This window comes from Macrobrachium rosenbergii, chromosome 50, assembly GCF_040412425.1.
Source record: "Macrobrachium rosenbergii isolate ZJJX-2024 chromosome 50, ASM4041242v1, whole genome shotgun sequence".
Classification (NCBI taxonomy): domain Eukaryota; kingdom Metazoa; phylum Arthropoda; class Malacostraca; order Decapoda; family Palaemonidae; genus Macrobrachium; species Macrobrachium rosenbergii.
The window spans coordinates 28,241,297-28,266,653 of NC_089790.1; the positions used below are offsets into that span (position 1 = coordinate 28,241,297).

A 25,357-nucleotide genomic window follows, 5' to 3' on the forward strand; every position below is an offset into this window, starting at 1 on the left:
GAGCAGTCAGGTTGCAATCACCAGAGGCCATTCGGGTGCAAACGGCGGGTGTGTCTGTTTTTGTGTGTGTGTGTGTGTGTGTGTGCGTGTAAGGGAGGGGGGTTTTAGAGGATAGTAATTTATCCTTTTTAGTTTTATTTCGAAACGGAAGATTAACAGCGAGTCATTCCACGCTATATTAACCCAAATAACCTGGGAATAACTTCCCTGGCCAGGATTCGGACATTTTTGGGTTGACATGGACGACAGTGACTTAAAACGCTTAGAAATGGTCATTATCATCTATGTATCAGTCCCCTGCCCCACCTAAAAAAAAAAAAGGGGGGGGGACACGCTCGAATCACAGCCAGGGTAGATACACTTATTATGCATAATTCCCAGTGGGTTAAATACGTCCAAAGATAAAGTTAATCAGGTATTAGAAGATTCGTGACTTTATATTTGAACATAAAAATCTCGTGCAAGGTTACATATGTTACAAAGTTTACATGAAAAAAAATTATTAACGCGGCCTTGGCTTGAAATGGGCAAGTTACTCCACCAAAGCAGAGAATTCTCTCTTGACTGGGCGGTCCGATCCTCAAGGTTTTGCAAGAATGCAAGAGGCGATGGCTCCTGGTCTTGAGTGAATTTGCGGTCACGTAAAGGCCTCGGGCGGCCATTACCAATAATAACAAACAAGATAGTTCTTAATTCTGATACGGTATTTCTTGCTTTTAACAACAACGATAAGATGGAATAGTGCGTTTTTATCCACACTTCTTTTATAAAGAGGACCTGAGCTTCCTTCGAGGGCAAGCCCAACATTTTTCGCCTTCCATTTAAATTTGGCTTGATAAGGCTCAACGGCCTTAGAGAGAGAGAGAGAGAGAGAGAGAGAGAGAGAGAGAGAGAGAGAGAGAGAGAGAGTACATTAGGAAGGACGTGCTCAATGAGTAGAATAGAAAGGACATAGGAAATTGATCGAATGGAAATATTCATTCCCCTGAATAGCAACACATTATGCATTACCCACAAAACCCTTTTTGTTGCTAGTTTCCGAAGGCCAAAAGTGCACAAAGGGGAGCTGATGCTTTATGAAATAAAATTCAATGTCAGTCTTGATTTCCTTAATAACTGCATACTATCATTTTACGATAAAAATACGACAGTGGCTATTATGAAAGCTGTTTGCACAAAACACACATGCATGATAAAAAAAAAGGATTAAAATTTTATAATCTGAAAATATCTTCAAAGAATTTAACTGAAAGAATAAAAAGAATAAAGTTTATATTACTTGCGATTTCCGAATACACAAGGTACATTCAACTGAACCAAGTTTAATAAAAATTCTTCTGCAATACTGTAATTAGAAAGGAATTCTTTTGTAGAACTCACATAGTTTCAGCTCTACGTAAAAGAAAAGAAAAAAAAAAAAAGCTAAATTTTCCATTAGAAATTCCAAACGGCAGTCTTACGTCATCCCACAGAGCAGGCGAAGGCGCCGAACGGCATTATCATCCGTCCAGTACCAACTCATAAAGCCAAAACTACCATGTGCTACGAAAAGCGATAGTGATCACTTACATTTACCTCAAACAATGACCACGGAGACTTTGCCTCTCTTTCTCTCTCTCTCTCTCTCTCGCTCAAATATTTCGGATAATATCTGTTTTTTTTTTCTTTATGGGTGGAAGACGGGCTGACCAAACATTTGGGAACATATTTCATTTCTATCTCTGTCTGTCTCTCGTAAGTGCTGTTGCTGCTGTTCCTTCTCTCCTTAACAAAAGCAATTTTCTGAGCGGGCAAGCTAATCCCCTGCTGTATCTCAGGTCCGGAAAAAAATAGTGGAGGGGGGTTGCAGGGAGGAGAGGAGGAGGGGGGGGGACGCGGTGGCTGAAGTGTAAACCTTCACCTCCAAGGAGGAGACAGTTCAGCCCTTTGAAGGAAGAAAGGGCATAAGAGTCTGGAAGCATAGAAGCAAAAAGAGAGTTCCAAAGATTGAGTCTGAGGACAAATGCAGTCAGTGGTACGGGTAGCCTGGCTAAATGGCAAACTTGCAACTGCCGACCAATTATCCGTATGCCGTGCTGTGCGTCTGCAAAAAGCTTTTTAGGGCTTTTGTCAAAAATTTTTGCCTTGATTTTCCACAGGAAACTTCTCCGCTTATATTAGGAAAATATCTGAGTGAATCACCGAATCTTTTGACTTCGTTTCGAAAGACTGTGACCGTTAAGCGTGATATATCTACTTTTTATGCTTTTTGGTAACGGGGAAGCCATTTGGTAATGCTCTCCGTTGCGCCTTATCCCTCGGAACTTTCAGCATGACGTTCTTTCTCAATCATATTTTGAGTCACCCATTCAAGGTGAAACGTCAACTCACTCTTACTTTCCGAGCCGCAAACTAAATAATTTTAACAAGGCACCAAAATCGAACAAAAATCCGCAAATAATGTGTACATGGGTTTGGAGACTCTATGCCTTCCAGTTAATTCTAGTAAATTAATGCCACAAAAGAAAAATCAAAATTTGGAGGCCAAAGCATGACTATGAAAACCAAAGAGTTGAGGTGACAATGCATCGGAAAAAAAAAAAAATAGCTATAAGTATGCAAGGAAGAACATGGCTGATAGATTTATTGTTTCTTTACAGCAAACTGGCGGTACCCAAGGTAGAGCATGACAGCAGAGGCACGAAAAGACAGAGATATGAAAAGGGAATGCAAATCCATTACTCTGTAGCGGCATGAGTAGTAGTCAGTAGTTCTCTTGAATATAAAGCATAACAAACACCCGAGTCTTCCCCCCATACAAACGCTCAACAGAAACAAAATGTAAGCAATCACGGTACATCATCGCGTAATGAAACCAACCCGTCATTACCAATTCCGTCATTGAAGCGTGGCAACGATCCCTTTGCCAACAAGCTATTTTCAACTATTGTGTTCAACTGAGCACACCAAATCACAAAGGAAACCTTGAGAAGCAACTGAGGTGTGAGATACGAATAACTCACCTCAATCACCTGATACATGACTGCAGATTCAGTGGATTTACAGCTTATCCTGCCAGAAATAATATACAATAATAATTATTGTTCACGCACTTACAGTAATGACACACTTTCATACACTTCTCGGTCTTCGATCATAATCGCTACATTAATAAATGATCAGCACATTCAAGTAAGACTCTTATTCATTTTTATAATTTTAGCAGCCAATTTTATACTAATTATTTTTCATATGTATTCAGTTTTACGCAAACATTCTGATTTATTCTGCTGTTTAATTTTTTTCCATATAATGATTACCCTAGTCTTACGAAACTTGCTGGGCTACTTCATGACCTTTTGACCTTTTCCATGATTGCAATCTAATTATGAAAAAGAAATTATGAAAGAGAAATAATGACAGTGATACAGAAATTACAGTATTTAATATACATCTGATAAGTATGCATACCTAAAACAGTAGCTTGATGTCATAATCACTGGTGTGACGACAGTAATTTAAGACATAAAAAAATATTCCATCATGAATAAGAAAATACGTTCATATTTAAATATTTTGTTTCCGTAAGCGTTGGATAGGTCACATCAACATTTTCAACCGTCGCTCAAATAGTGCCACGGTAAACAAACAATTCATGAAACCAGGGTAAAATTCTTTTTCAGTTAATGATCAGTATTTTGTGAGGCAACCTCCCTCAGCATCAACACATCTCAAACCGGTCATCGAAAGAACAGCAAAAGTCTCTGACCAAATTTTTTTTTTTTTAATTTTTACTAAATTTCCTTTCGGTCCTCACTTTCTAAAGTGTGATCAGCAACCCCTTCACTTTGCTGAAAGATTCTATGACATGCCGCTTGAACTAACAACACCCTCAACGCAACCCCACCAAGCAAGCAGAAAAACTTGGACAGAATTCCAGTAACATTTAAACACCCGAAAGAGGATGCGGATGAAGTAAGAGGGGAAAGGAAATTGGCCTTCAGGCAGACACCTCATAACACCTCGGTAAATTAATTGATTCTCTAAAAAAAAAAATAGAAATAAATGAATGAAATTTATTTAGAGAAAATTAAATAAATCAAGCCAATCAACCTCTCGACAAAATTAGATTAAAAATTAAAAAAAAAATAGCAAATTAATCAACTAGGAAAATGGGACCAATGAAACCTTATCAAGAGGTTTAAATTAATCAAACTGCAAAGAAACCTAGCAAAACCTAGCTAGATTTTTATACGAATTTCCTGACATTCACAACTGTAGTACAAATCCTGTCGATGATGCAATCATCCCGAACAGTACTCTGTCATTAACTAAAGCCAGTATTAAAAAGCAAATTTAAACTTAATACTTCAATACCACGTAAATAATGACTCTGCCATTCTTCAAATCGACCAGCTAAACTGGTCACTGGTGTCAGCAACGACCAAATCTTAACAGGACTCCTTTTTATACTCCCGTCGAGCAACAAATGTCATTCTCCCATCATTGGATCTTATACAAGAAAAAGGGTCTGAGCTGTGTCAAAGGTTATGCAAGTCTGTCTGGCGGTAATGATAACCTCCCGAGCGTTCGTTACGCGTCTGTACAATCTAATTGAATTCACAATTACGAAAAGGCATATTTCATGTGACCTATAGGCTACATGTCGGAAAACTTAACATTATGAGAAAACATGACAGGATAATCATATGATGTAATAACCTTAAAGTAAGTCTTTTTCTTTTTTTTCAGAAGTTTACCACCGAACAACGTGTGAACTTTGTGCAAACTATTTTAAATCTGTCGAACCAATAACCTTATTCATAGAATGCTCTTCCACAATAGAATAGACACATGATTAATATATATAATTTATGTACATAATCTGATGACATTTCAGCAAAGTAACAATGCAGGCTTCCATTAATAATACATGAATGAAACAAGTTCACTATGCAGTACAGCCTGCATCAACGCTGGCAGGTCAACACTGATCATTTTAAATGCTCATGGTTTCATTACACACAGAAATTCAGCATCACGTTTTCCTCATTTTCTTACATTGATAGTGTTGAAATAAATATGGAACTCAAAATTCTACTGAAAAGTTGTTTGAAAACGTTTCAGTTCATCAAACACCGATATAATGTCCACTAAATGTATTTTTCTTTTTCAGCGTGGAAGTTTCATTTGCAAAATATTTCCCTGTAGATCAGAAAGTCGAATTTTCAAACAGAAAAAGAGGAAAACGTGTGCATTTCTTCGCGAGAAAACCCAACACTAGGTTTTTCATTCACTCAGAAATTAATCAAGATAACCACTGTGGCGTCAAATCGGCCTTAATAAACATCAAAAACCGTAATTCATTATATATTGACTTTGTCTGAAAATATATGATTTCAGTCTTTCCCATATTCACATTCAACTTTGTGGAAGCGTTTAAGATTTCCTTCTATCTGTCTTCGCAAAAGACATTTTGCTATAAGTTAGGTTCGCTAATCAAGTCAACACGGTATTTCTGCTCCCACTACATGTTTACACATTGTGGCCAATTTGTGTATCAGCAAATGACAATACTCAGAAGTGCAAGAGATTGGATATACCGGTGAGAAATCCGGGAGGGAGTAGCGCACTCCAACACGAGAAACGCGACAGACACACGCACACACAAAGCGACCACCACCACGGCCACACCACCACTGATGCGCTTTTGGACCTTTTGCCTCCTCCTGCTCCTACTCCTCCTTCCTCATCCTCCTCCTCCTCCTCCTCCTCCTCGTCCTCCTCCCCCTCCGCCACCAACTCCATCATCTCGCCACCCCCACCCACCCTCATGACCTCCGATGGAGAGGAATGGCTAAAAGGAATGATAGAGAGAGAGAAAGAGAAAGAGGGTTAAATGATAATCACGGGAAGGAAAGGAATAAGACAAGCAGCAATTACACAATCTCTCTCTCTCTCTCTGTGAGATAAGATGGGCCCCTCCTTTACTTGACATGACCTACACAGAGAGAGAGAGAGAGAGAGAGAGAGAGAGAGAGAGAGAGAGAGAGAGAGAGAGAGACCATGGCCAAAATCAGACGTTGCTGTAATAGTGAAGGTGAAATTAAAAGTCTGGTAAGAGAAATGACGATGCATTTGCAAGTGACTGAGGGCATCCACGTATATTCAGCTTGACCCACAGGTAAGAGGGTTTAACATTTAAATTGTAATAGAGCCACACCTGTTATTGGGTGATTATGTTTCTGACGGCAGGAGCATGACATGAGAAACCAGAGGACTGCCCAATCACGACTTCAGTTTAGATTAGCATTCTTAGGGCATGTATAAGATTCGCAGAATGTGAGTTCCTAATAAATAGCCTATAAAGGATAGTCTCGATTACTTATTAAATGATAAAAAAGAGAGAATTCTGCGGAAACATAACCACCCCCCCCCCCCCATCACACAAACACACACACATAAAATTTGAAGTTAATGAATTGTATTGGAAAGACAAAAAACAAACTACCATCTAACAAATAAAAGAAAAAGGAACACAAAAGACTTCGAAGTTTCCCCAACAAGGAAAGTATATGAAATTACTTAATGCTAGCAAAGAAGCCATATTGTACCAGAGAAAATCACTGCTGGGCAATTTTACGGAGATTCTTTTCTCCGCTAATAATAACAATGGTGGTAGCACATGAAGAAAAAAAAAAAGCCCGTCTACTTATAGGTTTGTACTCTTCGGCCTTCGAACAAGATGAAAGTCTCTGGTTATAAAGAGATTCAGCCACTTAGCCCACCCACCCCTTCCCTCCAAGGCCTATAACTATACTTCTCTCACTTTCATTCAATTCATCTTCACTGATATCGCTCGTCCATTTCCGGATTCTCGAATCTCGTCAGAAGGAGATTGAATAATGATGCTGGCGAAGAACTACTCTTATTTCAAAAAGAATTATTCGCTAATTCAAAATGTATTCCTAACACAACAACACACCAACGTTCCAACAATTCATATTCGTTTGAACATCCCTGGACTCAGGGTTATTTTGGTGCTACTCATCTTTGTGTGATTTGTGAGTTTCCTTTTCTCTGTTTCTGTAAAGGGCCTCTGTTCTTCCCGTCACCCCCGAAATGTCCCGTACATTCCTCTCTGCTGTCTCAACTGTTGCGTGAGAAGGCTGGCGAGACTGAGTAACTCACTGTCACTAAACATAAATTTCTACTCCAATAAAAAATTCTAATGACTTTCCCACCAGTAGTCTATAAATAGCCAAACGTTTCACTTGAACATGAGTTTGATCCCATTAATATCGAGAGGTATTTCTAAAGCATTCTGCAGGCTTGACATAATGACTAAGAGCACTGTTTTGGTATCACAGATGCTGATCTTCAAAGTTGCCTTTTTGAGTTCTAAACTGAGCTTAACCTTTTTGCATCACCTCCGTATGTATGTGGCTTACGTGGGAACGCATATCCTATTCGGAGAACTTGAGCTTTTAAAACACTTCATATGTTCTTATCATTTTAAAACTTCCTCTCTTTAATCTAATGCAAAATTTTTCGACATCCAAATGTGAGGGGAAGAAATCAAATCATACTTGTATACCATCTGATAACATTCGCTTTTGATGAAAGATTTTGACTTAAAGATGAGCCAAGCTAGAGTGATTGCCAACAACAGCAATAGCTTCGACCGGTACTACTACAATTTTTTGGGCACTTAGTGCCACTCTTTTTTCTCTTAAGTCTAGAAAAGTCCTTCCTAAGCTTAAATATTGATAAGGGACTTGCGAACCCTAACCTCAGAGGAGAAATATCGATCACAGAATTATACGATTGCAGTTTACAGAAAACGACAGGCTAAGTCTATATCTGTGCAACTTTTATTTTGGACTGCCTTTATCTAATGAAATTCAATTTGCCAACCGCAAGGTGCTCTAAGATTCCCTGTCGGAATACCCAATGCGTTTCAAACAGAAATGCCTGGCTGTAAATGTGTCAGTGACAAAGCATAACTGAGAAACGCTCTTTAAATTTAAATGAGCTAACTGAATAAGTTACGTACAAGGAAAAGTACGGTACGACGGCAAGAACAAAATGGAAAATTTTACTGAAATCAACAACAAGCTACTGGGTATGTGCCAAATTGATATAAAACAACAAGCACACAAATATACGAAAGAATAACGGCTAGATATTTCGCAGGCACGTGAATGAATAACTACTGTACATAAATTTCAAACAATGTCTAAAGAAAACTCAAGTATATGAAAAAGTGAAAGTGCTTTTAAGTCATATTTTCTTATTTAATACCTTACTCCTTCAGTCTGAGGATTTCTTCACATTTCTTTCTTTTTTTTATTTCTCCTCTTACGATATCCCAATTTCCTCTCAAAATTTCTCATAAGTTTTCAAACTGGATATTTCTTATTTCAGGCCATAAATATTTACCATTTTCCAGCAGATACTACTTATTTTCTCATGAAGTACTTAGTTCCACTAGGTAATTCTTTTCGCCAGGCATTTTAACTCCTTTTCGTGAGATTTTTGTTTTTTCATAATGCAGTTCTCATTCGATTTCCAGGTTTTTTCATTATTTACCACAGATTCTCAAGTGTCTTGATTTTCTTACCCGTATGGTTCTTGGTCCTTTTCGTTAGATTTTCGTTCACTTTCATCAGACAATTATTTCTGTTAATAATTAAATTTTTCACGTTCCACCCATACCCAACCTCCAGACTGAATTCTTTCTCAGTACCCGTTCCTTGGGGAATTTTCATCTCTCTCGCCAGAACTTTCACTCGATAAATTGTACAAGTAACCAACATTGCAACAGATATCATCTTGGACGAGGTTCGTTACTATTTCCATTACCTTTTAATTCTAGTACTGGCCCCTGGCAACTGCCAGTATTATCATCACTGGGTAGGTTGCCACCAGACCCAGAGAACTGAAATCAAGTGACCACGCCTTTGAATTTCATAGACACAAAATCTCACTCTCCGTGTGCACTTACCTACATCATGCCTAGATGTAATTGTCATCAGATATAAGTAACCAAGCGTGTGAACTCTTATGATATGCGGTGACTTTCTTATATCTCTCAAATATTAAACCACAAATATCCATTGGGAATAACTACACCCATACGGCATTATCTATGATAACAGCAACTACCATGGCCAGGATTCGAACCTACGGCTTTTGGGTTTTGTTTGATATAGAGGTAAACAGATGACTGTCCAATATGCTATATATATGTGTGTATGCATGAGTGTGCGCGTGCGCGCTTTCCTAAGCACACAAAACATGGTAATTGCCACAGAAATATTTTTCAGATAGGGTTATTGATCTTTCGAATAATTTGGTCCTGATTTCGTTCCCAAACATTTTATTCCTGCGTCAGCTAACCCACTGCCAATCAAGAAACAGCCAATGCATTTCTTGGAAGAAATTCAATAAAAAAAAGAACGAAAAACATGAAAATACACCAGAAAAATCACATACCAATTGAGATACTTTTAATCTAAACTAAGCGACGGGTCCTAAACATAATATAAACTGCAATTATGCATACCTAAGTATAAACAGACATTTATTATATTCATATATATATATAATATATATATATATATATATATATATATATATATATATATATATATATATATATACATACACACACAAGTGAATATTCTATAGAAACGGACACTATTCTGAACTAATACCAGTAAAACACAAATTTTCTTTAGCAACTGATTGAAAATGTAACACGTTAAAAATGCCAATCGAGTTTTCTGTACAGCCGCTACAGCGCATAATCAAGACCACCGAAAATAGAACTATCTTTCTGTTGTCTCGGTATAATGCTGTGTGAGCCGCGGCCCATGAAACCTTAACCATGGCCGGTAGTGGCCTATCTTATATCGTTGCCAGAAGCACGATTATGCTAACTTTAACCTTAAATAAAATAACAACTACTGAGGCTAGAGGGCTGCAATTTGGTATGTTTGATGATTGGAGGTTGGATGATCAACATACCAATTTGCAGCCCTCTAGCCTTAGCAGTTTTTAAGATCTGAGGGCGGACAGACAGAGAGCATACTAAAAGCATATTTAATAAAATACTTGGAGTTCCAAATAATAATAATAATAATAATAATAATAATAATAATAATAATAATAATAATAATAATAATATGTCACAAAAATCTCTGTTTCCGATTTCCATCCATTATTTAGGTACGCTTCCTACTGACAGGCAACCTCACTTTAACCTAACATTCGTGAGTTTGAGTCCCACACTGAAAGTGTAGTCTCTCTATATATCTTCCGTTCGGATTCATTGCTTGCTTTCGTTGGCATATCTAAAAAGAGAAGGTAATCCACAAAATGAGAGATGTTTGTGTCTTTATACTAAATATTACTGTAACACATGAATGTAACCAGTAGATTATATAATAATAATAATAATAATAATAATAATAATAATAATAATAATAATAATAATAATAATAATGATGAGTGTTTTACTAGTTTTCTTTTCTAAATCTCTTATGGAAGTGGCAATTACCTCTTGGCGAATAGTAACTCAGAATTTTAAATGAAACAAAGCTGGCAGAGAACCATTCTGGACATATTTCTACGAATTCCAATTAAAAGCAAACAAGAAGAACGAAAATTAAATTTTTGTTTTCAAGCTACAAAAAAGTACTGCTATGCTCATCATTACGACAATGATACCACTGTTCATCAGACATTGTTATTACCGCTACCTCTGGTACAGTTATTTATCATAATCATCTATTAATACAATAACTTCATCTTCACCACAACTTTCTTGTTAATCCTAATTTCGACCCCTTGTCGTCACTCCCCTTAAGCAAAATCCCTCTCTCCAATAGAGGACTCGGCGTCACGCAATCTCTCTTCGAATTTCCTATTTCCTAATTCTCGCGACACGTGCCAACCGAGGTTCCAAAGGAACACGAGGCCGTCTTTTGATGATAAAGGCAGACCGAGATCTCGTTTCAAACGGCCCTCGGCAAAGGCTCCCTTTAATACCTAATTTCACTTACATCCATTCCACAGCCTAAGAAGAAGATGGCTGAGAGAGAGAGAGAGAGAGAGATCCGGAAGATGATCAAAAGGTTCACTCGAAAGTACGTTAAAATGAGAACTTCTGTTTGCAGTTGAGGTGCATCTTGCTCGCAATTATATGAATCCTTACAGGGACTACGTTAAAAAGTATATCTTAGTTTAACCAGACCACTGAGCTGATTAACAGCTCTCCTCGAGAGGGCTGGCCCGAAGGATTAGATTTATTTTACGTGGCTAAGAACCAACTGGTTACCTAGCAACGGGACCTACAGCTTATTGTGGAATCCGAACCACATTATGGCGAGAAATTAATTTCTATCACCAGAAATAAATTCCTCGTTTTCTTCATTGGCCGGTCGGAGTTTCGAACTCGCGGCCAGCAGAGTGCTAGCTGAGAACGGAACCCACTCACCCAACGAGGAACTCCTTACAGGGACTGTATAACCTATGTAACTGTTGCAACAAATTGTTGTATCATCCAGTAAAACCTGACTTTAAAGTCAACAATGGTAATTTTCACGACGAAAATAACTTATCATTCAAACTCCTTCAGAAAAGCAAGACAGAAAACCCAGAAAGACCTAATCCAACTTATTCTAACCTAATGCTGATATCTGTGCCTGCGTTTACTCTTAGCTCCATAATTATATAGAGCTCTTGATCAAAATGATTAAAAATACTTCCACTCAACTTTTAACTTTCTTCTTCTGTGTATAAAAGATTTGAAGTATTTGAAACCTTGCATGAGAAACCACTGTATCATTAAATGTTAGTCTCCATGTCGTACCCCATTAACAGTAAAATGTAAAGAAAGACATCAAGACCTTTCAACTATGTAAAAGAAAGATATTAAGAGCTTTAAACTACATTAAGTAAAAATCATGCAGTAACAGTTGGTATTAATGCTGTTCAATTTGGAAGGAAACGATATAAGGCTGAAGTATCCTCCACATTAAATATCTAACTGTGCTCTTAACTTACAACAAAAAAAATTAGACATAAGAATGGAACAAATCTTTTCACGGATCGAGGCGAAATGAGGTAATAAATTGGAATACTACATGATTCACTTTCTCAACGGCCTTAAAAGCAGTCATGCTTAACCAAAGTCACAAAAATTCACTTCCAGCGGTGTGAATTCTCGTCTGGGATGAACGGTAATTATTTATTCGGAGTTCAATACTGGCACCAGCAAATTTTCATAGCAATTAACGTAATTGTTCTGCAATGATCAGCAATAATTGTACTAAATTGCACTGAAATTTTCGGAGGCAGGCCTCTTACATTGAACGAAGATAAAACAAAAATAATTTTTATTCATAAAGGAAACTGCATAAACTTACCTGACTGTCGCAAATGCACATAACTCCTGTACTCTAATATAAACGATTTTCTTGATGAAAATTCAAGTTGCTACAAAATATCAGTTGGGTCTGGTCTACCTTTTCAACACTGCTGACCGCAACTTGTTTTCTCTCATGCTAATGATAGTGTTCTATAAACTTCTCTCACTGTGGTAAATGGGTCTCTTCTGAAAGGTTACGAACTATACTTGGTGTTATGATGCTTATTCTGATAATGATCTTTTCCACCAAGTGCGTCGTTAAAATTGCAATATTACGTTTCAGTAACAGTTTCAAGAACGAGTTTGAAAAAAATATGCAAAGTCCTGTAAGTTCAACTTTGCCAAGCTGTCGAAATATAAGGGATCCTTCATGAAGACTGCAATCAGGTAGGCGAAAAAAAACGACAAATAAGTCAATTCCGGAACATTTGTCGAAATCAGAAACTCACAGCCAGCAAAATACAATAAATGCATGAGTGAAATCAAAATGGCTGGACCCTTCTCCCTAAACATAAGCACCACCACGACAAACATTACTCGACCTTCATCTGTTTTAAAGGAAATTACAAATCTCATCTTCAGAGGAGGGAAGAAATACCTAGCAAAAGTCTACGGTTCTCAAATGCCACCCATTTCACTTCGCGACGAGAAAAGCAGAACACGAAGCGAAAAATAATGGACGAGGAAATCATCAAACATAAATCTGTCGGGGAAAACGCGGCAGAAAGTTTAAGGAGACTGAAAAATCCGCGGAAGAAAAGAGCAGGCAAAAGACTGCGATGGAGACGGCCGCATCGAAAGAGTCGGAGAAAGTAGGCAAGGAAACGAACGGCGGCAGGTGGGCCAGGGCGAATGAAAGGATGGCTGCAAGGATGAAGATTTGCTTTATCACAAAGCCTCTCATGCATGACCTTGCAAGGGCTCGTGATCTTCACACAAATATACACACGAGGGGAGGTCTAAAATCATAAACGAATTCCACGACAAAACCTATATAAACATATGAAGGCATTTCCACGAATTCAGAGATTACAGCAAACAAGATTCTTCAGGTGATCTTCACCTGAGAAATAACATGCATCACATTGTAAAGATGAAGACAGTACCATACGCACATACTCACACACTATGTATGCACGCATGTATGTAAGTATGCATATAATATATATATATATATATATATATATATATATATATATATATATATATATATATATATATATATATATATATATATATATATAAATAAATATATACATACAAATTTTTATCACCTACTTACCGGCGAATCTTTTCATCCACAAATATCATTCAGTATCGAATTCAGTACACTCGTGGACTAACTTACACCCAAGATGAATTGTAAAGAGCAAATCCGGCCCGGGGCAGATGCACCTATCAATTATAACTCTCCCTGAGTGGAAGTTATTCCCACGGTATAATGATCTGGCAATAACTGATATTGTTAGCTAAATATTCGTGGAAAACACACGCATATATATACATATATATACATCGCATATACGCGCTCATGTGCGCACACACACATACATGTACAGTATGTATGTATGTATGTATATAAGAGAACCATAAATTTAGGATAATTTCAAAAGTACTTCAAAACAGTTGACCCATTCCTAAGTTCTCAGGTATAACCATGACTACTAAATTAGAGGGATCTTTAAAATGTGAAAAATTTTCCATGTCTTCTATTCTATTTTTTTTTACGTGTTATTTCACCACTACATCTAAACAAACAAACATACACACACATATGAACATGTGTATGCATTAGTTCATTGTTACTCATGTACATGCAAGCTTGAACTGACCGAGAACATGGAGGAATTTAAATTTGTAATGACCGTGGCCGCTATAAACAACGAGAATTATCGGCAAGCGGGAAACACAAATTAAAATTTAAAAAATATACGATAATGGCCATTCATTATGCACAACAGATAACACTGAAGAAATGATGTCAACACGAAAAGCGTGTAAAAACGAACAGCTATTTGCCACACTGCTATTTAAATCCACAACCCGTCTATTACGTAATTATTCAAAGTCACGTGAAATAATACGTCTGTCTTTGCTTTCCCACAAAACTATTCCCGAAATGTAAATCTTGCTCGTAAACATTTATGCAAAGGCCACATACATCCTACGGATCCACGGCTTTTCCCAAAACCCAGCACATGACTCACACTGGCGTGACTAGAGAGAGAGAGAGAGAGAGAGAGAGAGAGAGAGAGAGAGAGAGAGAGAGAGAGAGAGAGAGAGACTCCTTCCCGGTAGATGATAAATGTAGATTGCTCATAATCATGAAAAACCCAATAAAAAGCCACCGAACTCGCTCTCTCTATATTTCTGACAGGCCTGACTTCTTCGACTCGCCACAGAAAAACTTAAAATGCAATAAAACTTCGGTGCAGACACCTTTGTCTTCTGAATTCGTGCAAGAGGTGTCTTCCAAAGCATGAAATAATACACTGACCGATTAGAATAACGACTTTTCCATTGTTAAGAATAACAGTACAGGACTCATAAATGGTTTCAAACACCGTACATTCCTAATGACTAAACAAAAGTTCATATGTGCAGGATGGTCGAGCGTTTTTAAACGATGTTTTTATCGCCTCCTTAAAATTCACAGGAAACATCTGCTCATCTAAAGTGACCACTTACAGCCGTCAAGAAGATTATTCTAGTTTTACGAAGCATTGAGGGGAAAAGAAATCTCTTCTAGAGAGGAGGTGCTAAATACTTTAAGCAAATCTAAAGAAACAAAAATGCCAGAGAAAGCCAGAGAAAATTCCGACATATTGCAAGGATGAAAAATAGAAAATACCTCGTAAATAAAGACTGCAAGGAAACCTGAAATATAAGCGTAATAGGAGATTAACATGAGATCGTAAAGCTGATGTTTCAATGCATAAACGTGTGTGTGTGTGTGTGTGTGTGTGTGTGTGTGTGTGTGTGTGTGTGTGTGTGTGTGTGTGAGAGAGAAGTTAAGTATACCTTAGTTTAACCAGACCACTGAGCTGATTAACAGCTCTCCTATGGCTGGCCCGAAGGATTAGACTTATTTTACGTGGCTAAGAACCAATTGGTTACCTGGCAACGGGACCTACAGCTTAATGTGGAATCCGAACCACATTACACCGAGCAATGAATTTCTATCACCAGAAATAATTTCCTCTAATTCTTCATTGGCCGGCCGGAGAATCGAACGCGGGCCTAGGAGAGTGCTAGCCGAGTACGATATCGACCCATCCAATGAGGAACTGTGAGAGAGAGAGAGAGAGAGAGAGAGAGAGAGAGAGAGAGAGAGAGAGAGATTTGTTAGTACCTACACAAAACTGGAGATAAAACTAAATAACCTAAGAAAATCAAGCCAAAAGGCACTGTCCCCAATATTAATTGCTTAACCTTGTAGTCTCGTAAAGTGAAAGAGTCTGCATCTTAATCTACAAGACTAAAACTAACTTTCTTGAAGGGAGAGACGCCGAGATTTTCATTTTCTAACGTCCCTAAAAGATAAAGTTATAAAACTTGACAGCGGAAAATGCCGATGAATGGAGAGGCAAAGGTAACATCACGCAGAGGCAAATTCAAACAGGTATTGAAGTGAAAGTAACGAAATTCTCATTACATCCATAATTTGCAAACACCGCAATATTATCGTGTGCAATTATACCTTTGGCAAAAATTTAAGCTTTAAGTTGCTTCCTGAATAAAAGAGATATGACACCCACTCTTAAGAAAGAGACATTACAAAAAATCGCTCCTGAAAAATAAATTGACTAACATCTAACATCCCTAAACTTTGAAGAAAATGGGTTTCCCCTTTGTACTGTATTCAATTTACTTACCACTGACAAAGTATTCTACTAAAGTTCTCATCTCACAGAACTAAACGACTGGCTTAGTTTAATTCCACTTAACAAAAGCTACATGTGAACTTACTGCGAACCATGTGCAAGAAAAGAATTTAGCGCAAAGTATTTAAAATAAAGCTGTCTTAAAGGTCTCACTAACAGCGCGCGAGTGTGTGTGTGTGTCAGAGAGAGAGAGAGAGAGAGAGAGGCTAGACAAGTATATAAAAGTGAATGTTGCGTTCAAATTGCAAGGGCACCTTTGGGGAAGATGTCGAAATGTGATTTACAAGTCAGACTTGGACATTCCTCGCCTCCACGGGCTTAGCAGATCCTCCCTCTTCTGACCACTTCCTCAAATCCTACAGAACATCCTTCTTTTTCTTCCAAGGACTCGGAAATGCCAAGAACTACAGGTAAAAGACCGTTTGGCGTTTGTTTCTAAGAATACAAATCTTAAATCTGTAATTGAAGTAAGCATATCTGGGGCCTATGGTACCGAAAAATTCGTCATTGAATCATGAACGAATTTGCTTATCAAAAATGTACCATTAATTTACTAAGTATTAAATCATTTTAGTTTCCGAATTATACAGCTAAGCATTCACTAAATTCTGATTCACTCTGACAATGTATTTCTGTACTGGTTGCCGGGTACTAAAAGTCACGGGAAAAAGACAAAATTGCTCCGCTGTGCAGCTGAAGAAAAAAGAATGCGTCAGACCCATTAGTCTTTTTGCGACGATCTAACGCTTTTCTGCTTTACGCTCGCAAAGCACTAAGTCATCAGCTCGGATCGTTAATCTGATTAAACTTGTTGGGTCGAACATTTCTCAGAAACCAGCAATAAACTCCGAAATCAATCCCATTACAATGACTTAACATCTTAGGTTAATCACCCTTATAAATGCCATGAAGGCGCACGATTTGGCATATAATGCAATGACTTTACCATCTGTGTATACCCAACTCCGCATACTGTTCGTATAGTGCATCAGGGTGCAATCATACCAGAAACACAGTCTCTACTCTCCTCCTGTAAAAAATATGGATGTCACAAGTACCTTATACTTCCTAGCATCCAGAAAGCTATTATCGTAAAGATGTTCAACCTTTTTTCGAGTAAAGGTCAATACGGCTGGCACCCTAATACTGTCATTTAGCACGGACTCGACAGACAACCAGAAAAAGCGGAATGACAGAAAAAGTGAAGCCCCATTCCGAGCGAAGTACCTTGAAATGTAATTATATCACATCTGAAAAAAATGAGGCTTAATTCTAATAACACATCATGCAAGATAATTGGGGGAATCTCATAACAAAAACTAGTTCAGAATTCAAAAGCTTGGAATAATGGGGAATGAATTAGTTGCCGTCAGCAGTATAGGAACATGAGCGAGGAATGAAGATGGCATCATACAGAAGTACAGTTATTGGTGATTACATTGAAAATATAAGCAACGTCAAATATGAATCGGGAGAAAAAGAATCCGGGAACTGGTAACTGTCCTAACGACATGGGTTCGTTCTTACCCTCTCAGCAAGGCTCTGTTTCCCATCGCTTCCTGAAAATACTATCTATCGAAGGGATCTCCGAGGAGGTCGATGGGTCAATCCATGGGGTCAGATAACTTATAAGAGTCAAAAGGCGGTCGATATATTAGGAGGTCCGACTGAACTTTAGGGTTAAAAGCGGAATTCCGCATAAGAAATATATATTTCTGCATAATACAGCGCAATATTTATTCATGTATTCGTGCGTTTGTGTGTAATAACGACAGTCTAGGGGTAATAAACTTAATGTTTACACTAGACGCCTTCCAGCCAGGAGTCTCTCTCACCACTGGACCTAGAATGAAGGTACCTTGGTCCCAGATTCGGCAAATAACGGCAGTAGGGGCGAGACTTGCCGGCTCAAACCTCTTTAATATTTCCGACAATCTTGACGGTACGGATACACTTCCACTTAAAACTGTATAAGACAACTTGATATACATTTATGATTGCCATTATATTAAGTTATTATTGACGTCTCATTTTACATTCTGTTTAATGCTACAAGATATGTTTATAGTGAATGATCAAAGTTACCATTTTAAATTTTGATAAACGTTATTTATCATGAGCACTGGCCCTCTAACATCTCATTTTATTTTGGGCTGCGCCATCGGTAGGTTGGGTATTCTGGCTATTCCTTTTCTCTACTCCGCCACCAATATAATCTTTTTAAGAAACAACAGCGAAAGATGAGGACGAAGGAATTTCTGGCCTTACTTAAATGATAATTATTACTGATAACTTTAAGTAAAACAGAAAATGACGTGGCCAGAATACCCAGCCTAACAATACCAGACTGCGGAGGTAAAAGCGCAGAGAAAACACGAGTGATAGAATTTTACAAAGGCACTTTGCTTCGTATGGAGTTGGATGTGATAAAAAAAAAACATAATCTATTTTGCACATCTAAGACTGATGAGGTTTCAAGGATTCCAAGAGTGACTGATGGTCTACAACGTTTGGGAGGCCTGGTCCAACACAAAACATGTTGAGTTTTGCATATCCCTTTACATAAGGTCATCAGAATAGAAATAAGAGAAAACTACTAGTTTTCTTATACAAGGTTTTTTATTGTCTTCTTATCTCGCCCTTCCCCGTAACCATAAGAAAAATTATTTTTTTCGTGTTTTCTCTTTCACAAATAGCTAACATCATCAGAAACTAACTCAGTTTTAAACAGAATTTCTCAAATTCAACGAACACAATTTATGCGAGGCACAGATGAATTTCAGTTAAGCATTTTTTTCCGAGACAATTTTCAAAATACCAGTGACTACAAAAATCCATACCAGCGATTCATTCAACACTTAACAGACCCTTCTACGTGACGTCAGTGACAAGAATATCAAATAATGTTACGTTCGTAGTGGGTCCAAGTTGGCATCATCACTATTCCTGTACTTGCCAAAAGGACTTGTAAGACAATCTAGAGATTTTTTTCTCTTCTTCAATCATTTATGCACAGCCGAACGCAAATGATTATCAGAGCAACGAGCAGACTTGATATGTCAGCGTTCTCATTCATAAGCCCATGGTAGGATGAATGCGAGAGCTTGGTCGCGGCATTCAGTAGATGACCCTCTCCCTTGCCGTTAACCTAACAGTCCAGTTCTTGCATGGAATATTTTTGCTTAGGGGCACTGACGTCTGCATACCTAAGCGAACATGGCAGAAAGAACTAACCCAGTCGTGTATGAGAGAGAGAGAGAGAGAGAGAGAGAGAGAGAGAGAGAGAGAGAGAGAGAGAGAGAGAGAGATTAACCAAATTTAAGTAATTTAATTGCAAATTTAAATGCAAGCCATAATGCTCTGAAATAAATATAACTGCTTTTTATATATATCGAACGATTTGGCACCATACTAAAATGACTTGAATTATACAGTCTTCATTATGTTTTTGTTCCTCTGAGGACCATTGGGAGGCTCACGACAACGTTTTGATCAAAATAAAATCCCTTTTGCGCACTGCATACCAACGCTTTCTTAAAGTCCACGACTGTTTTTCTTATTACCGAGTAAGAAAATCTACCTATAAACATTTTAATGAAATATGAAAACCCGAAGGCTAAAATGTATGGAATAAACCTCAAATATAGCTTTTTGAGCTTATGGAGCAAAATCGTAAAACACAGGACTGCTCCAAAATTTCTTTCTGGTGCAGCAGTTTCGTTTCTTTTCCTCCATCTCTGCAACTTAGATACTTTGGTTAAATGAGCTCTATATCTGAATTAAAATTCCTATATCTCTCGTGCACGAGCATGTGCACACAAATCGTTGCACAACACAAACTGACACTTACACGCATACAATTTTAAGTAGCGAATGGCCAATATTCTTTGCTATCTCTTCTCAATCTGCTTATTTCACTCTGTGCAATTATGCTTCTAAAAGCGCGCACACTTTCGAATGATAATGTATTTTAACATCTTTCTCTCTCCCTCTCGCCTTTTTCCTTCCCAAGAATTTCTCCTTTATTGGAGAGTCGGGGCAGTCACTGCAATAACTTAAAACGTAAAGTTTTCTCCATAAATTTAAGCAGCTTTCTTATTACCGAGCTCACTTCCTTTCAAATCCAGGAAGTGACTGTTCTCGGTTTTTCCGAGATCAGTTATGATTCACGGTGCACAAATATTCATAATAAAAAAAAAAAAAGATGAAAGGCAGTGAACCTCTAGAGATAGCTTTCAGAGAATGCAATGATTATCGGTGAAAGGAAAAAATGAAGAAATGAGATACACTTAGAGTATAAATAAATAAGAGTATACGTTTTTCTTAGGAATAGCTGGTGAAACCTAATCTAAGTAATAGCATGGGTAAATATGAATGTGTCATTAAAAAAATATAAAAATCATAATAAAATAATAAATAGAAAAGAGCCAAAATCCAGAGGATACGGAACCAACCCAGGTGTCACCATATTGGTTACATGGTCTCCACGCAACGTAAGTTAACACCTCATATAACCTAGAAGGAGCAAACAGCAACATAGACACTCAAATCAATTAAATCAACATAACTGATACAGCGGACGAGAAGTGGCCCAAAAATTATTATTATTATTATTATTATTATTATTATTATTATTATATAATGAATGACAGTCAATCCAGTTTAAAAAATATTCAGGATTAAAAGACCTCGCAGAGGAAAGCGTTGAGGATAAAGTACTTAAATGCTTTAGAAAAATCTGTTTCACTGATTTAGAGAGAAAGTGACGAAACAAAGAAATAATAACATTAAAAATTTTTAAAAATCAATAAAAATATAAAAATAATAAAGATGAATATAAATCAGTAATACATGGAAATAATAAATAAAGAAGGAAAAAATAAACCTAAAATAAATAAAAATAAAAATAAAAATGAAAATAACACGCTAATAATAATTATATAATCTAAATAATTACAAAATGAAACCAGTAAGATAAAAATCAAAAATAAATAATAAAATATAAAAAAAATAACAAAAATAACAATAATACATAATGCAGATGATACATATAACAGAAATTAAAAACAATAAAAATAAGTACAAAAACTATAAAAATAAAGTTAAAAAAATATATAAAACACCAAAACAAATAACAATAAAATGGAAACTATAAAGAAAATCATTAAAAATATTAAAACGAGAAAAAATAACGAAAATAAAAATAATAAAATTATAATAGTAAAATTATTAATAATAGATGCAAATAATATAATCAAAAATAAAAAACAATCACACGAGGAGTAATGCAGGTAATCGCAGGAAGACCCTGTAGAGAATTGGACGCATAAAGCTGCAAGCCAGGCGTGCTCCGGAAAGGTGCACTGTTGACTACAGAAAGGATATTTAGGAGTGTGCTGGAATCCTAAGAAAAACAGAGTAGTGGGGTCAGATTCTCAGAAGGCAGTTTGCAGCCCGGATCCAGACCCGTAGATGCCTACCTCGAAAACTTGTGAGAATAGAATAAAATAGAATATAGAATTTAGGGCAAATGCTAAGCGCTGGGACCTATGAGGTCATTCAGCGCTGAAACGGAAATTGATAATAAAAAGGTTTGAAAGATGTAAGAGGAGGCAAACCTCGCAGTTGCACTATGAAGCAATTGTTGGGAGAGGGTGGAAAGTAAGATGGGAATATGAAAGGAGATGCAGTAAAAGGAATGAAAGGGGTTGCAGCTAAAGCCCGAAGGCACGCTGCACAGAACCTTAAGTAATGCCTAAAGTGCACCGCACTTACGGCAAAAATCCCCTACGGAGTAGAAAAAAAAAGTATATCTTAGTTTAACCAGACCACTGAGCTGATTAACAGCTCTCCTAGGGCTGGCCCGAAGGATTAGATTTATTTTACGTGGCTAAGAACCAATTGGTTACCTAGCAACGGGACCTACAGCTTATTGTGGAATCCGAACCACATTATAGCGAGAAATTAATTTCTATCACCAGAAATAAATTCCTCTTATTCTTCATTGGTCGGTCGGAGATTCGAACTCGCGGCCACCAGAGTGCTAGCTGAGAACGGAACCCACTCTCCCAACGAGGAACTTCTACGAGGAACTTCTACGGAGTAGAAAACTTGTGGAAAATCACAATAATAATAATAATAATAATAATAATAATAATAATAATAATAATAATAATAATAATAATAATAATAATAATAGCAAGAGCAATGGTCACAGTAGTAATAGCAGTGGTATAATTAAAATTACGACAGTAAAATAATAATACTGTTTTAATAAAAGTGACGCTTGAATTCAAGATATTTTTCCTATCAAAATCTTCAGTAGCCGGAGGATCACCGCCCCCCCCCCCCACCAACCCCTTCCGCCCAAATCCTTTTATAATGAAGCCATTTATACGTTTTCAACGAAAAAGAGGTGGAGAAAACCTGAACTTCTGAATTAACGGACCACTTAATGTAATTAGTTTGCGAGAGAGAGAGAGAGAGAGAGAGAGAGAGAGAGAGAGAGAGAGAGAGAGAGAGAGAGAGAGAATGGCTGGTGGGTTCATCACTTAATATCGCTAACAACTCATCAAACACAGTACTACTCCAATTACAGAGGGGAAAGGAGCAGCACAGCTATCAAATTACACGTTGTAGTATTGGACGAAGTGGGACGGAAGCACGAGAATTTGCCATAACGCGAGGGGAAGGGTCACAAAAAATAAATAAATAATCAATGTATACAACTTCTTGGAATTCCACCGCAGCAATCACAGGAGTCTAGCTACCTTCCTGGAAAGACAAACTCAATGTGGTATAATTTGCCTACATTAAATATGGTAATGATATAAAAAGAAATGATGTCCGCCAGCCTTTTAAATGTAGAGACTTGCCGTCAAAATCTATACCATGAGTTATAAATTTTAACCGAATGCGGTACTCTACTGGCAAGTTATCGGCGAAATAAAATTCGAATGTAATATTACGGGCATTGACACACACTGAAAAATCATATTTGATGAATGCTGAGAGAATCTGAGTCATAACCGTGATATGAAGCGAAGTGATTTTTATTCCTTTTCCACTTCCCCCTCCTCCAGCACCTCTTCCTCTTCTTTATCCGCAATCACTGCTAACCTCTTTTCCCCTTACTTTCTCCTCCTACTTTTTTTTTTTTTTTAGTAAAGCGGCGATCAGCCAACAGCACATTATTAAATCCTAAATGCATATATATTTACTCAGTTGCAAACTTATCGTTTTAAAGGCATCTACGATTTTCTCGATTAAAACCACTTTTTGCTCGCCTCTATTAAAACTGTTTGCCAATAACCACATGTCATCTCTTAATACAACCACACAGGATTGTAATATATGCCAGCAGCCTTCAACTATACATGTCATATAGTAATTCTAAGCATCCCCATTTTGATCTTACAGAGACAGGTACCCCACTATGGAAAGGTATTAAATTATCGTTATCAAAACTTATACATACCGACCTGTCATTAATTTGATATATTAAGACTGTTTCTAAACACTTGCATTTTTTACCAAAATAATCATCCCCCCCCCACCATCCCAGTTTAAAGTGGAATCACAATTCTTATCCATTTAAACGCTTCATTTGATATTTGGCATAACTATCTTTTTAAACATTTCCGTTTTGAACAGGCACAGTAACACACTGAAATTTCAACATCTTGAATGTTGCCTTATCATCTTGCCTTATCATCTTGTATCCCCTGGGTTCACTTCTCAAGGACACATGATGCACATAGGTAGTAGCATGTGCACACAAAGATAATATGATAACTGCAAATAAAACCGTACAAAATACATCTTAATAATAATTTTATCATTTTATATTAACACCTTACTGTTAAAATTATCTTTTCATATGTATCAAAACCCTGTCTCTGGATCTGCACCCTAAATGTTGCAGATGGGTAGTAGAAGGTATACATTACGGTAACACTAAAAGTTCATAGGTCCAGACCAACTGGTAGGAAAAGGGAGGAGGGGAAGAGTCTGCCCAGATCTCTGAAAGACCCGGAGCTTTGACAAATTTTAAAACAGGATAAGTTATAATATAATCATCAAAGCTGTTTTTCACTTGGGTGTACCCAAGGAAGTTTTCTGTGCACCCCCTTTTTCACGTTTTCTTCAGACAGGCATTATGATATTCTATTCTCTTAAAAGCCTTTTTTTTATATAATTATCTGTATGTACGTGATTTTTTATTCACAACTGATAATGACTGATCCTCAATAGCTATGCCGTTTAAACTACAAACAAGTAATAACAAATACATTAAAATAAGTCACTATACATATGTATAAGGTGTCATTTTATCTGAATATTGCAAAACAAGACACAACCATCTTTTGGGAAATAGCGTACAGTACACGAAAATTTGTGCAAAATAAGCTCTCACAATGTCTTATGGGCCTTCCCTGGTGCTGATAAAAACACGCATGCAAGCAAACAAAAGAACTACCAATATATGAACCAACAATAAATTAGCTAAATTCCGAATATTCAACATCAAATTCCCCGATAATTACAAATACTAAGACAGGTGGTGTAAAAATAAATTACAAATCGCGTTATGAAACACCCGGCTATCCAAGACCTCAAATACCCGATTAAAGACTGAATAAAATCGATTCAACGATTTGGATAAAAAATATAAAAGACAACAAAACTAGGCACAAGTCAACAACAAAATGAAGTACAAAATTCCAAATAATCGACTCAGGGACACTGTATGAATTATTCTCTGGGATTTCCTATCCACTGCTTTGCGTGACTTCAATAAATACTTACACTATCAGTAACCTTCAATATTAATCTTTATTTACAGCTAAGAACGCAGAGCTGAACCCTAAAATATATTCAACTAACTCTTACATAACACTGGAAGACACTTCAAATATCGAAAGAATCTTTCCAGAGTAAAAAACATTTGAATATACATCTATCAACAACAAATTCTAACTTTAACCTAAAAGCCGTTTAAACCTGAAGGTTACTGCAAGAAAAATACAGAAGACTTTCACTACCAATCCCCTACCTT

General features: G+C 37.1%; 1 protein-coding gene across 6 annotated transcripts in view; it reads right to left on the minus strand.

The window, feature by feature from the left end:
• Btk29A (tyrosine-protein kinase Btk29A) overlaps window positions 1–25,357 on the minus strand; it is a 666,915-nt gene that overhangs the window by 263,774 nt on the left and 377,784 nt on the right. For 2 of the 6 annotated variants that reach the window (XM_067094349.1, XM_067094348.1), the window contains exon 1: window positions 5,583–5,680. The exons of the other annotated variants lie outside the window; for them this stretch is intronic. The gene's annotated coding sequence lies outside the window, so the exon portion shown is untranslated. Of the gene's footprint in view, window positions 1–5,582; window positions 5,681–25,357 lie in introns of those variants that run through there. 6 annotated transcript variants of the gene reach the window in all.